This window comes from Mus musculus, chromosome 1 (assembly GCF_000001635.26).
Source record: "Mus musculus strain C57BL/6J chromosome 1, GRCm38.p6 C57BL/6J".
Classification (NCBI taxonomy): domain Eukaryota; kingdom Metazoa; phylum Chordata; class Mammalia; order Rodentia; family Muridae; genus Mus; species Mus musculus.
In genome coordinates, this window is record NC_000067.6 from 181,061,201 (window position 1) to 181,075,386 (window position 14,186).

The window sequence follows — 14,186 nt, forward strand, 5'->3', positions numbered from 1 at the left end:
ACAAAGAGCAGTGATGCTCAGAAGCTGCCCCAGAAGAATCTCACCTCTACAACACCAAGAAGCTGATCTGGTTTCCAGGTAGCCTGGCTCTGTTACAGAGCTCAACTGTGTGTCTGCTTGTGCAATTACAATCCCAGAGAGGGTGTCTGTCATTTTGCAAGCATATCATAAAATTGCCTGTTTCTACTGTATGATCTGATCACAAAGTTTTACTTTTAAACCAGCTGGTGACCTAAGGTGTTAATCACAATATATCAATAGCTATTGATTTTTTTTTGTATTTTTCTTTATTACCAATGAGGAGATTTTATTTTGAACTTTCCTTTCTTTTTCTTTTTAAAATTATTTATTTATTATATGTAAGTACACCGTAGCTATCATAAGACACACCAAGAGGCAGCGTCAGGTCTCAATATGGATGGTTGTAAGCCACCATGTGGTTGCTGGGATTTGAACTCAGGACCTTTGGAAGAGCAGTCAGTGCTCTTAACCACTGAGCCATCTCTCCAGCCCTTGAACTTTCCTTTTGAAAAGAGGATTGTTGTTGTTGTTGTTGTTGTTGTTGTTGTTGTTGTTGTTGTTGTTGTTGTTGGTTTAGGTGAGGAGGTGTGGTGGCACATACCTATAGGCCCAGCCACAGCTACAAGAAGGCCACATAAGAGAACTGATGTACTGGGGTTTGGAGCCACCACTCAGCTTCCTTTCCCACCTGTGTAGACTCTTGCCCCAGCCACACCCCAGGTGGGCTGATGCCAGGCAGCTTGTCTCCAGAGGCTGGTTGTCAGGCCAACAGTCCTGATTGTCTCAGAAGCATCACACAGGCCCTTTTGTCATAGGGAAACATGATACAAGGTGCGCAGATGTTTTCCATCTCAGCCTGTGGAGGGAAGAGGGCAGGGAGACATCTGGAGGTAGGGAACTAAACTAATCACCTGACTGTCTGCTGGGTCTCAGCAAATGGTGTGAGGACAGCCTAGAGCAAGGGGTGAGACTTCCCATGCCTGGATAGAATGGGCATCAGGCTAGAGTGCCACTCTGCTGACACACCATCCAGGAAGGAGGTGCAGACTAAAGGCTGCTAGCTCTGCCTGTGTGTGATGAAAGCTTATGCAAGCCGTTTCAGCCAGCCTGATTGTCCCCTGTCCCTTTAGCTGACTCAGTGAAGCAGATGCCTCTGATGAGTGCTCTGTGATCTGAATCCTATTCCGACCTTTGCCTAGCATTCCAGGGTTCCTAGTCTCTTGACAACAACATCCTAGTTTCAGCAGGAAGTAGTTATAAAAGGGGCTACATTATCCCTTATCTTTTACAGAAGGCTGGAGTATGACAGGACACTTGACCTGGTCTTTGTTTTAAAAAGAATAAGTTAATGTATTGTTTTAAGAAAAAAAAATTGGGCCTGCCGAGATGGCACAGCTGGTAAGAGCACTGACTGCTCTTGCAAAGGTCCTGAGTTCAAATCCCAGCAGCCACATGGTGGCTCATAACCACCTGTAATGAATCTGGCACCCTCGTATGGTGTGTCTGAAGACAGCAATCATGTACTTATTTATAATAATAAATCTTTGGGCCAGAGCAAGTGGGGCCAACAGGAAAAGAAAAAAGAAAAAAAATTGTTGTTTGTATGAAAACTACTTGAGAAGCATTAGAAATAGTCTGTCTATACAAAAAACAAAATAGAAAAAAAACAACAACAAAAACATTGCAACGGGGGGGGGGGGGGAGGACCAACGATGAGATAAATGACCAGCTATCACTCTCATTTGGGGCACTTCCTAGACAGCATCTCTGATGTTAGGCATTGCAGGGCCCTGGACCCTTCTGGTTCTGGTAACTATGATTGGCCAGTGCATCACCAATGCCTTAACGAGATACATCAATTCCCTTTCGGGTTCCATTGAGCTCATGGTTATTAGATTCTAATATGAACAGACACCCACCACAGAGTCAAGGATTTGACTCAGAATGCAACTCAAGGGGGGGGGATGTGATGGCTAAAGTTATACTTTAAGTTTGCTGTGTTTAAACGATCAACAAAACAAAAATGCTTCTAACCTGTAAGTCCCACTTGTCCATGGACAGACAACTGTCTGGAATAGCTGGTGAACGCCCTAATGCCTGAATCCCGTCCTGACCTTTGACTTGCATGCCAGGATTCCTGGTGCCTGACAATAACATTTTCATTTCGGCAGGAAGTAGTTATAAGAGGAAAACATAAGCTATTATTCATGTAAGATAAGAAGTCATGTGCTTTTCTTCTAAAAACCAGCTTTGCTGCCGTAACTGCACGGGGCGTGCTTGATCTCACAATGGCATGAGCGAGGCTCGTGTCGTCTTGGGTGAATGTTGATGTGATGGACATCCCTGGGACACTTTCTAGAGATAGTAAATTGCTATCATGGTCTCACACATTTTTCTTTTTATGTTTGCTACACTATAGGGTCTCCCATTCCTTCACGCTGGCAGTGAGAGTTTCTAAAAATGTGTCCTGCGTCGCCTTTTGTCCCCATGTCCTTGATAACAGGGGAGGCGCACATTTCATATCAACCTGGGAAATTGATACACTTAGACCTGTTTTGCCCCGACTCATTCCCTTGGGTTTTCCTGCCCTGCTCTGCAGAGCAGCAGACCTTGCAGGCTGTTGCTGAACCTTCTTCACTGGTCTTACAGTACTGCATACTCGTGGGATTTCTTGCTGGACACTGAATTCTGCCCCCATTATTAAGTTCTTTATGCATTTGTCAGTAATACTCTGTTTCCTCCAGAATAAATCATCTGTTTCATACCCATGTTACATGTTACCTATGGTATTTCTAGCAGGGCCCTGGAGAAGCAAGAGTGGAATCTCATTTATAGGATTAATCCTCTATAAAGAAGACCCGAGGGAGCTTCCTTCCACTTCTACCACAGTAGGCCTCTAGTGCCTGCCAGGGACAGCAATGCCAAGGGAGGCCTGAGAGGCAGACAGCTGACAGGCACAGTGGGATATTGGCCTCACATCAGTTCTGTTCCAATTAGTCATACTTTGTGGGTATTTTAACTGAAAAATATTGTTATTAATCTAAAAGCACAAGGAAAATGAGATATTTATTGGCAAAGATCACTGACTGGATGGTGTGCCCACTCAACGTCCAGAAGAAGATACTCTGATCAATGTTGATTTAAAGTGACTGAGGAATGCTTGCTATGTTTTTCCTCCTGTGAATTCACATCGACAAAGCATCTCACGGACCCAAACCTTTTAAAGTCATTAAAAGAGTTCAGTTGAAAGATTATGCAGATGTCTGCTCAAAATGAAGTGGTGGCTGGGTGTGGTGGCCATACCTGCAATCCCAGGCTGAGGAAGAAGGAGCACAGATGGGACATTGGCATCACCTACAGAGGGTCACCTGTCTCAAGCACATAACCCGGAATACAACTAATGAACTAGTTAGTTAGAGAAGCAAAAGGGAACTAGTTAGTGGGAGAAGCAGAAGGGAACTCGTTAGTTAGAGACATGGAAGGGAACTAGTTAGTTAGAGATGCAGAAGGGAACTAGTTAGTTAGAGACACGGAAGGGAACTAGTTAGAGAAGCGGAAGGGAAGGCTGTGTGGGAGAAGGTTCATATCTCTCTCAGCTGACAAGCACCAGCAGGAGCTATGCAGACTTGCCAGGGCTGTCACATGACACTGGCTATGTGTCCCAGGTAACTATCATTGAAATCTCTTGCCAAGACTAACAAAAGAGATGACAGCTGGATAACAAATGAAGGGCATTTCCAACTCTAACGCGTTGGCCTGTGCTTTTCTCAGATTATTCTTTTTTTCTTCTTATACCATATAGCTTTTGAAACTGCAGATCCGGATCCAGCTAAAGCTGTGGGTCCCTCTCATAGTCACTCTATACCTCAAACTCTTTTCTTAGAATTTCAAACTCTACTTTTTTCTTTTTTAATGACTTGTTTTTTTTTTTTTTTTTGGTTTTTTTTTTTTTTTTTTGGTTTTTCAAGACAGGGTTTCTCTGTGTAGCCCTGGCTGTCCTGGAACTCACTCTGTAGACCAGGCTGGCCTCGAACTCAGAAATCCGCCTGCCTCTGCCTCCCAAGTGCTGGGATTAAAGGTGTGTGCCACCATGCCCGGCTTAAAAAAAAAATGACATTTTTATATATTTTTTTTTCTCCTTACCTTTTCCATAGCGTCTACATTTACAAAATCGCAGTGTAACAGAATGGGAGAGTCCAATACACTCCCAAGCAGTCAGAAAAGGCCAACTCGGGACATACACTCGAGCTCTGATATCAAGAAGGAATGAAGGAAATAGCCTAAGCAGGCACCAGTTTGTGTAAACAGCAGGCTCCAGGGTTGGCCTGAACCAGGGTGCTGATAGCCAGTGAACAACCTAAGCACGCTGGAGCTCCAGGGAGGGCGGGCTCTGTGGAAAGCTCCTATTCTTTATGCAGTGGGCAACTAGAGGGCCCAGGGTGAGCACAGGCTCCCACCCTCTTATACAGCCAAGGGTGGGGAGCACTGTAGCCAGGACTCTTCAGGTGGGCTGAGCCTTCCCAGAGTTTATGAGGAAAATGTAGGTCTGTGGAGAGACCTTGGACATGGTAAAGTGCTTTTGTGGGTTTTAAGGAAACCGCATAAAAGGAAAGTATTCCTGGAAAATTGCTTAGAAATGACGAGTGCCTTGGCGAAGGGGTACACAGTGAAATGACAGCACCCTGAGGGAAGAGGCAGGAGGATCAATGGGACATGACACCATTGGCATCCTCTCACCCACTTCCTCCGGCACAATGTAATCTGTCCTTGGGTGTCTTGTGTGTTTACGCTTATACAAGAAAGCATGTACAACTATTGTGTAGCCTACTGTTCATACCTACTGCTTTACATATGGCATACGCCTTGGAGTCCAGTTCATATTCATACACTGAGAAGTCTAGTTTGTAAAAGTAGCACAGTGGGCTGGTGAGATGCCTCAGTGGGTAAGAGCACCCGACTGCTCTTCCGAAGGTCTGAAGTTCAAATCCCAGCAACCATATGGTGGCTCACAACCATCTCACAACCATCCGTAACGAGATCTGACTCCCTCTTCTGGAGTGTCTGACAGCTACAGTGTACTTACATATAATAAATAAATAAATCTTTAAAAAAAAAAAAAGTAGCACAGCATAGCTTCCTACTGTAGCTGTTTTAGTTCAGGGTACTTTTTCCTGGTATTTATCTGGTATTTACCGCTAAAGGAGAAGAACTCTCTTGAGAAACGATAACCATAAAATACTATATCCCTATTAACATTTTTAACAGTAACTTTCTAACACCTCCAGTGATTTAAATTAAATGCCAAATCTTTTTTAAAACTATAAAATTTGCATCCTAATATTAATAAGTTAAACACACTGAAGTTGGTTGAACATCTTTCAACAGCCTTTCCTTCTTCGGGTCCCTTTCTTCATGTCCCTTGAATTATAATCATTAAAGACCCCAGTCACTAAGGTTGCTACTCTCTAAAGACAGCTCAGACTGACAGCACGCCTGCGCTGTACTTTGGCATGGTCCTCTGTCCTTCCTAGTTTCTAAACAGTGGCAATCTGAGCCAGGGACCTCAACGGATGTGGCTCTGTGTGTGTGGCATAGTGTGGTGAGCATGTAGTTTGAGGTAGAGTGGATGGTGTGTCCTTTTATCAGGAAGCACACTGTCTACCCTTCTGCCATCCTTGTCCTGCTTTCCCACAGTGGTAGTTAATTTTGAAACAAAATGTCCCCTCTTGAAGATCTTAAGGACCTCTGGGAGAGACGCAAGTAAGAGAAATGCTTACAGCAGAATGACAGCTTCCATGCGGTCTTCCTCTCTCACAAGAATCATGCTTCCGTTTGGCTTGCTGGCTTTCCAGTGCCACAGTTTTCATTCTGGGTGCAAGAATCTTTCTGTTTTAGAAGGCAGACACACCGGGTTCTGCGGCTCATTTTGCTTTGGAAACTAAACAACTAACCACAATTCAGGGTGCTGCTGTGTGTTAAAGCGGGCATCCTTCTGACTTAGAAAACTTAGCCACTTTAGGATCCTCGGTTTCAGGAGGTTCTGGGCAGCAGCCTGTCTACCCTCAGATATTTCTTTCCTTTTTCATTTTGTCCTGGGACACAGGAGCTGGAGCCCACAGGTGCTTATGCACCGAGGAACCTCAGGCCTAGTAACAAGTTCTTCCAACTCTGACCCCAGAGTTAGGGTCAGAAGGCAGGCGGGCCGGTGGGGTGAATGTGAGGAGCAGGCTGGGCTCTGCTCACCTGATACTCCACTCAACCCAGAACAGGCACCTGCAGACCAGGGCTTGCAGCAGCCTCTACCTCCTTTGCTTTCAAGAGGTTAGACTTGGAGCAGAACCCAGAGAGGTCCGCGCAGAGCCATGGGCAGCCGCGTTTCTTGGGAAGCTTTTGAGTGGGTCTACACGGATGAGCCGCATGCGCAGAGGAGACGGGAGATCCTGGGTGAGGTCTTGTGCACATGTTCCATAGTGTGTAGCCAGTGCCCAGCCCCCCAGCAGAAAGAGAGGCCTGGGCTGGGCTTAGGGCACTCAGCCTTAGGCTGATATGGAACTTCACCCCCATCTCTCACACACACACACACACACACACACACACACACACACACACACACACACACACTACCTGTTGGGTGTAGTGGCACAAGCCAGTCCCTGAGCGTGGGCAACCTCAGACGAACCTGGTGATCCAGATTAAAGATCTTCAGCCTGAGGAATCCCAGGCCTTCTCCATCAGCTAGGAGATTCTCCAGGAGACCAGTGGGTAGTGATTTTCCTCAGTAGCCTGCTACTGCACTGTGTGGTTCAGGAAGCAGCTCTGGAAAAATCCTGGGAGCCAAGTAAGCACGAACCAGTGCAGTCTGAAGTCCTCGCTGGCGAGGGATAGCACTACCCTGTAACCCCAGAACTTATTAGAGAAGCCAGCTTCTGCTGTGCTTCTCTGTGAATCTACCACAGGCCTGTGGCACCAGAAGGGCCGTTCATAGACACTTTTCCTCCCTCATGGTGTTAGGGTGAAGACGCTGAAGCACAGATGACCAGCCGAATACAGGACGACCTGGCTTGTCCTGACAGTTTGTTCATTTAGGGTGTTTACGCCAGACTAAGCAGGCCTTACAGCTCTAGAGTCTACTGGGCATGTCTGTGTTTCACAGAGGACCCTCCCATCTCTCCCAGGCCACCCTTCATGACCTGCAGGCTTTTGAGCTGGTTGCTTTCCAGCCTTGCCTGACTTCTCCTCTTTGTAGTCTCCTGACTTTTCTGCCTTTTAAGGGTGCAGCGAGAGGGAAGGAGATAAATGCTAGGAGGTTGCTAATCTGGACTAGCAGCCTGCAAAGAATATGTGTCTAATCTGTTCTGTGTAAAACCAACAAAACCAATGGGAGGAGCTTTGAATGGGAGGAGCCCCCTCCCTCCAGTGCTGGGAATCAAACCCAGGGCTTCACATAGCAGCACCCTTGGCAACCACTTGCCCAAAGAAAAGGCAAGGCTCCAAGTTTTATGAGTATCTAAGTTAGAAATTTCTTAAGTCAATGAGTTTACACTAGTGGGTGTGGGAACCTTTAAGTTGTATTTTAAGGTAGCCCCATGAAAGACTTTTATTTAATGCTTGGGTTTCTTCTCTCTCCCTGAAGAATATTGCAGCTCACTTGTACTTGTTTTATATGAGCTATCATGCCGTGCATCTTATCTAAACCTTATCTACATATTGCATAAGAACAATGTGATGGCTACCCTTGCAAAAACTGATGCTCAGATTTAGTTTGCTCTTCAGTAGTCAGAAAAATCAATGAAGCAAGAAAGTGCATTTCTTATGTTTTTCTAGCACTGACCCTTTCTCCACAAATCTATCACCAGTGCACCACCTCCCTTGAAATGCTAAATGGTTTGATGAAAAATACCATTTTTACACCCCTCCCCCATAGTTCCATTTCTGGAGACAAAAAAGAAATAACTTTAAGGAAAAATATTCTGGGAACTTATTTAAATTGCATCATCAAAACAATATACTTCTGAAATACGTGTTACTTTTGGGGAAGAAAGAAATCCACACACTTAACGTCTGCATTTAGAGTTAGCGTTAAAAGTCCATGTCACTTTACAAACAGTCTCCTGTGGGGGTCCAAGAGCAAAGGAGATGGCAAAGCCCTCCACCCAGTTCCTTTCAGATGAGCTTCTCCAGGGATGCATTTCAGCTGAAAGAGTGTGCCGGGGTGCAGGTGCCAAAGATGGGGTGCTGTGCTTCCTACCGCTGCCTCTTTGAGCCCACACCTCAGAGAGGTCAGAGAACAAGGTTTCGGCACCTCGCCACGGCAGGGGCTGACAGTCCACAGGTCCTTGTCACTGCAGAGCCAGCCTCCACAGTGCCCAGTGCTACACGGACCACAGCTGCACCATAGGAGGAACTGCACTGTGAGGACCTCATACCCACTGCAGAGATGCCTGATCTACCGAACACATCAAAAAAAAAAAAAAAACAATCTCAAAGCAAACTAAGATTTTATGTAAAGCAAGGTAATAGGATGCTAGAAAAGGGACAAAACTGGTTCTCAGCAATGGGAGCTGCAGAAACTACTGAGAGTGAGATGCTGGGCAGAGAATTCACGGAGGTGGGGCCGGGGATGTACTGGATGGTTGAATGCTGGAGCAGCCCACGTGAGGCCGCAGCCAGCATCGCACTGAATAAGGAAAGAACCCAGAGCACTTGCTCTGCATCCGGGAAGAAGGCCAGGCTGCCACTTCGAGGTTTTAGAAGGAGTGGCTAGGCGATAGGAAGGCAGGAGATACAAATAAGGTGGAAAGTCAAATGTTCTGCCTGCCCTCGTGACATACAAACGGACTCCACACAAACGCTACTAGAACTGGCACTAACATGGCAGAGCGCAACATCGGCATACAAAAGCTAGCGTATGGCTGGTCATGGCTGTGCGCACCTGCGCACCTGCTACCTGGGAGGCCGAGGCAGGGGGTTTGCATGAACCCACAAATCTGAGACCGATCTTGCCAACACAGCAAGAATACATCTTTAAAAATCGTTTTTACTTTTGGGACTGGAGAGATGGCTCAGAAATTAAGAGAATGTGTTGCTCTTACAGAGGCTCCAGATTTGCTTCCCAGCACTGACATGGTGGCTCACAAACATTAGTTACTCCAGTGCCAGGGCATCCAGCACCCTCCTCTGACACATACATACATGCATGCATACATGCATGCATACATACATACATACATACATACGTACATGCATACATGCATGCATGCATACATACATACACACATACATGCATGCATACATACATACATACATACATACATACATACGTACGTACATGCATACATGCATGCATGCATACATACATACACACATACATGCATGCATACATACATATGTACAGGCAGAACATTCACATGCAAAATCTCTCTCTCTCTCTTTTTTTTTTTAATTGAGACAGGATTTCTCTGTGTAGCCCTAGCTGTCCTGGAATTTGTTTTTTTGTAAACCAGGCTGTCCCTTAGATCACAGAGATCTGCCTGCTCTGCCTCTTGAGTGCTGGAATTCAAGGTGTGTGCTACCATGCCTAGCTTACATAAAATAGCCTTTTTAACTAAGAATTTTTAGCTTCTCTGTATCCACCCCCCACCCCCCTAAAAAAACTTGGTGAGAAAGAAAACCACCAAGTCAGTCACCGTCCCAATATCTGTAAGCAGTTAAAGGTCACAAAGTAAATGTTACCAATGAAATAAGAGACTTCAACAGTCAAAATTACATAATATTGATAAAAAACCCAAGCGAACCCACAAAATAATGGAATTATCTACACATATTGATACTGAAATCTGACTCCTATCAACATTTTCAAGAACTGACTCAAACTGGGTTTAGAGGCACACAACTTTATCCCAGGCAGGCAGGTCATTGTGAGTTCCAGACCAGACAAGCTATGTGATGAGACCCTGTCTCAAATCAAAACAACAAAATACAACCACAAAAGGCTTCACTGCCTAAATATAAGACCAGAAACCACTGACAGACAACATAGGGGACACAAGTGGGGTACTGACACAATCATTTTCTGGATTGGAGTTAAAAGGCAACAACAATAGAAAAATAGGATTTTACTAAACTGAGTAGAGAGAGAATAATCAACCAAGCAAGGAGACAATGTATAGAATGCAGGGCATTTGCCAGCTAGCCATGTGACAGAGCTAACAGCTAGAATACATGAGGATTACTTAATAATGACCACAAGTAACCCAAGTTTAAAAGGAGCAAATGATCTGAAGAGACACTCTTCGAAAACCAACCAACCAACCAACCAAACAAACAAACAAACAACCCCACAAATGGCCAAGAAATAGGTTAAAAAATTTTCAGTCTCCTAGACATCAGAGAAATGTAAATAAAACTACAGCAATATCCCATTCCAAGTAAAATGGCTGTTCCTGTTTAAACACTGAGGAGGATACAGAGAAAAGACACTCTTACACACTGCTATTGGGGCACAAACCATACAGTTGTTATGGAGAACAGTATGAGTTTTTCTTAAACAAATTCTTAAAAATTCTATTATTCCCCCAAAACACCAAAAGTAAGTTTTCCATCTAGTCACCTCCTGCTCCGCCTCTAAAATGAATACAAATCGGCATCTAAAAGAGATACCTGAACATTCATATGCATTATGGAATTCTCAATAGCTAACCGATGGAATTAGCTGAGGTGCTCATCAACAAGCAGCAACAATGTATCATTAAACGACTGCAACAAATAAGAATGAAACAGCGGGAGAGAGACCTCAGAAGTCAGGAATGCTTGTCACACAGGCATGGGGACTTGGGTTCAGAGCCTCAGTGCTGACATGAAAGCCAGGCACAGATGCACATGCCAGTCCTTCTGGAACAGGGGTCACAGAGACAGGAGGATCTCTGTGGCTTTTTGGTCAGTAAGCTAATCAAATCAGTGAGCTTCAGGTTCAGTGATAGGCTCTGTCACAAAATACAAGGTGGAGTCTTGGAGAGATGGCTCAGTGGTTAAAGGTACTTTACTGTTCTTACAGAAGACCCAGGCCCTCACATGATGGCTCACAACCATTTGTAACTCTAGTTCCAGGAGATCTGATGTCCTCTCTGACATCCCTGTACACCGTGAACACATGTGGAACACATATATACACGCAGGCAAAACACTCATACACATGAAATAACTCTTTAGAAATCTGTAAAATCTGAGGCGGACACTAAGGAAGCTGACTTGAAAGTGGATGCACAGTTCCTAGAGGTTGGGAAGTGTATGGGGGAAAGATGGGAAGGGGGCAGTTAGATTTGAGCTGCCCGGGCTGTATGTGCATGAATAAAAGCACACTGAATCTCATTAATATGCATAATTAATGTATTCATAAAATGGTAACTTGGGGGCTGGAGACATGGCTCAGTAGTTAAGAACACTGGCTATTATTCTTCCAAAGGACCAGGGTTCAATTCTCAGCACCCACATGGCAGCTCACAACAGTCTGTAATTGTTGTTTCAGGTTATCTGACACCCTCATACAGACATCATATAGGCAAAACTCAGGGCACAAATATATAACAAAGCAAAAATAAATACATTATTCAAAATAAATAAATAAAATGGTAACTTAAATAAAAAGATGTATAGAATTAATCTATATCATGCTTTTCCCGTTAATAAAGTAAAGATGTTGGGTGATATGACCACCCTGGACAACAAAGCATGAGTCCGTCTAAAACCAACAATACTTCAGATCTCTAGGGCTCAGGGTATGGCCCACTCCCCTGGCATGAGCCAGGTTCTATTCCTTCAAAGAGATGATAGATATACGACATAAACATAAAAGCAAGTTTTATATTTACTTCCCAGAGGACTTTTGGCTAAAATAACAAAATACCTGTCCAAGTTTTAGGTGCAAAGGGACTTTTCTAATTTGAATATTCCTAATTTAATTTCTATGTCCTAAGAACCATTTTGTCTTGTTTTGTTGTCTTTAAGGTAAGGTCTCTCTCTGCAGAGCCCTGAACGTTGAGGAGCTCCCTCTGTCGACCAGTCTGACCTCAAACTCACGGAGATCTGGCTGTCTCTGCCTCCCCAGAGCTGAGAGGTTTGCACCATGGAGCCCAGCCTGAGAAGCTTTACAGACTTTTTCATGCTTTGACCATTAGTTTCTTCTCTTTACATTATTCAGTCCACATATGGGGAACAACCAGCGTTTTGTTAAAATCTACGTTACAATTTTTAAAATCTGGCTAAATTTTCTTATTTTTCTATAGTTATTACATACAATAATATTTTGTCTATATCATGTCTTTTATTGAAGGACAAAAATCTGTCGCCTAAATTCAAGAATATTTAGAGGGGGGCTGAAGAGATGGCTCAGTAGCTTACAACACTGACTGCTCTCCCAGGGGTCCTGAGTTCAATTCCCAGAAAGCACAGCCCTCTGTAATGGGATCCGATGCCCTCTTCTGCTGTGTCTGAAGGCAGCGACAGTGTACTCACATACATGCAATAAATAAATCATTAAAAAAGAATATTTAGAAAATGAATAATTACACTGTTTTATTATACTATAGTATTTCTCATAAGTGCTCAAAATACTAACTAAATGATAATAAATTATTTCACCAAGGGATGCATACTTTATCAATCTTGATTCGTCATTATACCCTTGTAGAAGGTAAAAATTTTAAGCTAGAAGACTGTACTTCATGTATCCCTAAGGATCCGGCTGTCTCTGTCTTCTTAGCTTGGAGGTTACAAGGTTTTGCTAGCACACTCGGTTCTTTGGATTCCAGAGATCAAGCTCAGACCCTCATGCCTACACACAAGCAGTTTATCCTCAGAGCTCTCTCTCCAGACCTCAGTATAATGTCTTAGGTGTGTTCATTATAATTGTGTATAATTATATTGTATTTTCTCCACTTATACTTCTTGTTGTATTTTTTTTTTCTTAACAGCAAAGTATCCAGAGATAAAATCCTTGATGAGACCTGACCCTAACCTGATCTGGATCATCACCGTGATGTTTCTTGTCCAGTTGGCTTCATTTTACTTAGTTACAGATTTACAGTGGAAATGGGTCTTATTTTGGTCCTATGTCTTTGGCAGCTCCATTAACCACTCCATGACTCTGGCTATCCATGAGATTTCCCACAATTTCCCCTTTGGCCATCACAGGGCCCTGTGGAACCGCTGGTTTGGAATGTTTGCTAATCTCCCTTTGGGGATCCCATATTCAGTTACCTATAAAAGGTACCACATAGATCACCATCGATACCTTGGGGCTGCTGGCGCTGATGTGGATATGCCCTCTGACTTCGAGGGCTGGTTCTTCTGCACCACTTTCAGGAAGCTTGTATGGGCTGCTTTTCAGCCTTTGTTTCTTTTTCTTCGAACTTATTTCGTCAACCCCAAGCCAGTTACTTATCTGGAAACAATCACTATTGTGACCCAGATTACTTTTAACATTATAGCTTATAATGTTTTTGGAATTAAATCTTTAGTCTGTATGTTGGCAGCCTCTGTACTTGGCTTGGGTTTGAACCCAATTTCTGGGCATTTTATAGCTGACCACTGCATGTTCTTAAAGGGACAAGAGACAAACTCATATTATGGGCCCCTCAACTTTTTCATATTCAATGGAGGCTATCACAACGAACATCGTGACTTCCCCAGTATTCTCGAACTCAGAAATCCGCCTGCCTCTGCCTCCCAAGTGCTGGCATTAAAGGCGTGCGCCACCACGCCCGGCAATAATCCCCTACTTTTACCAGACCCTGATCCTGCCAAATTCTCCTTCCAATTCATGCCTTCTTTTCACAGCCCACTGAGTCTAATCAATTCTCTCCTTATTTTCATGGGCATAGGGTCATTAACAGAGTATGGGAAACTAACAGGATTGCTTTCCTGAAGAAAACTGGCTCTCCCTACTCCAGAAGCCTTTACAAGCCAAAGCGCCTCAGCTAGGTGTGGGGCTCACACGAATCTATGCTTGAGTTTTGACTGACTCAATCAAGAAGACACTACTTTGCAGCAGGTCCCACTACCCCCAGGCTCCTATAATCTTCCCACCCTTTTATGAAATACAGGGGTGACCTGCTAAAATGATCTACAAAGTGAATGGACAGGGACCAATCCTTAACTCCCCAAGGAGA

At 44.1% G+C, this 14,186-nt stretch overlaps 1 long non-coding RNA gene and 1 pseudogene across 2 annotated transcripts; both read left to right on the forward strand.

The window, feature by feature from the left end:
- Window positions 1–874: 874 nt before the first annotated feature.
- Gm37406 (predicted gene, 37406) lies at window positions 875–3,275 on the forward strand. Of its 2 annotated transcripts, none has more exons than NR_168314.1 (2): window positions 875–911; window positions 2,818–3,275. It is a non-coding gene; the product is annotated as a predicted gene, 37406 (long non-coding RNA). The 2 variants fall into 2 exon arrangements; NR_168315.1 differs by having other exon boundaries at window positions 2,821–3,275.
- Gm6606 (predicted gene 6606) lies at window positions 12,990–13,712 on the forward strand (annotated as a pseudogene).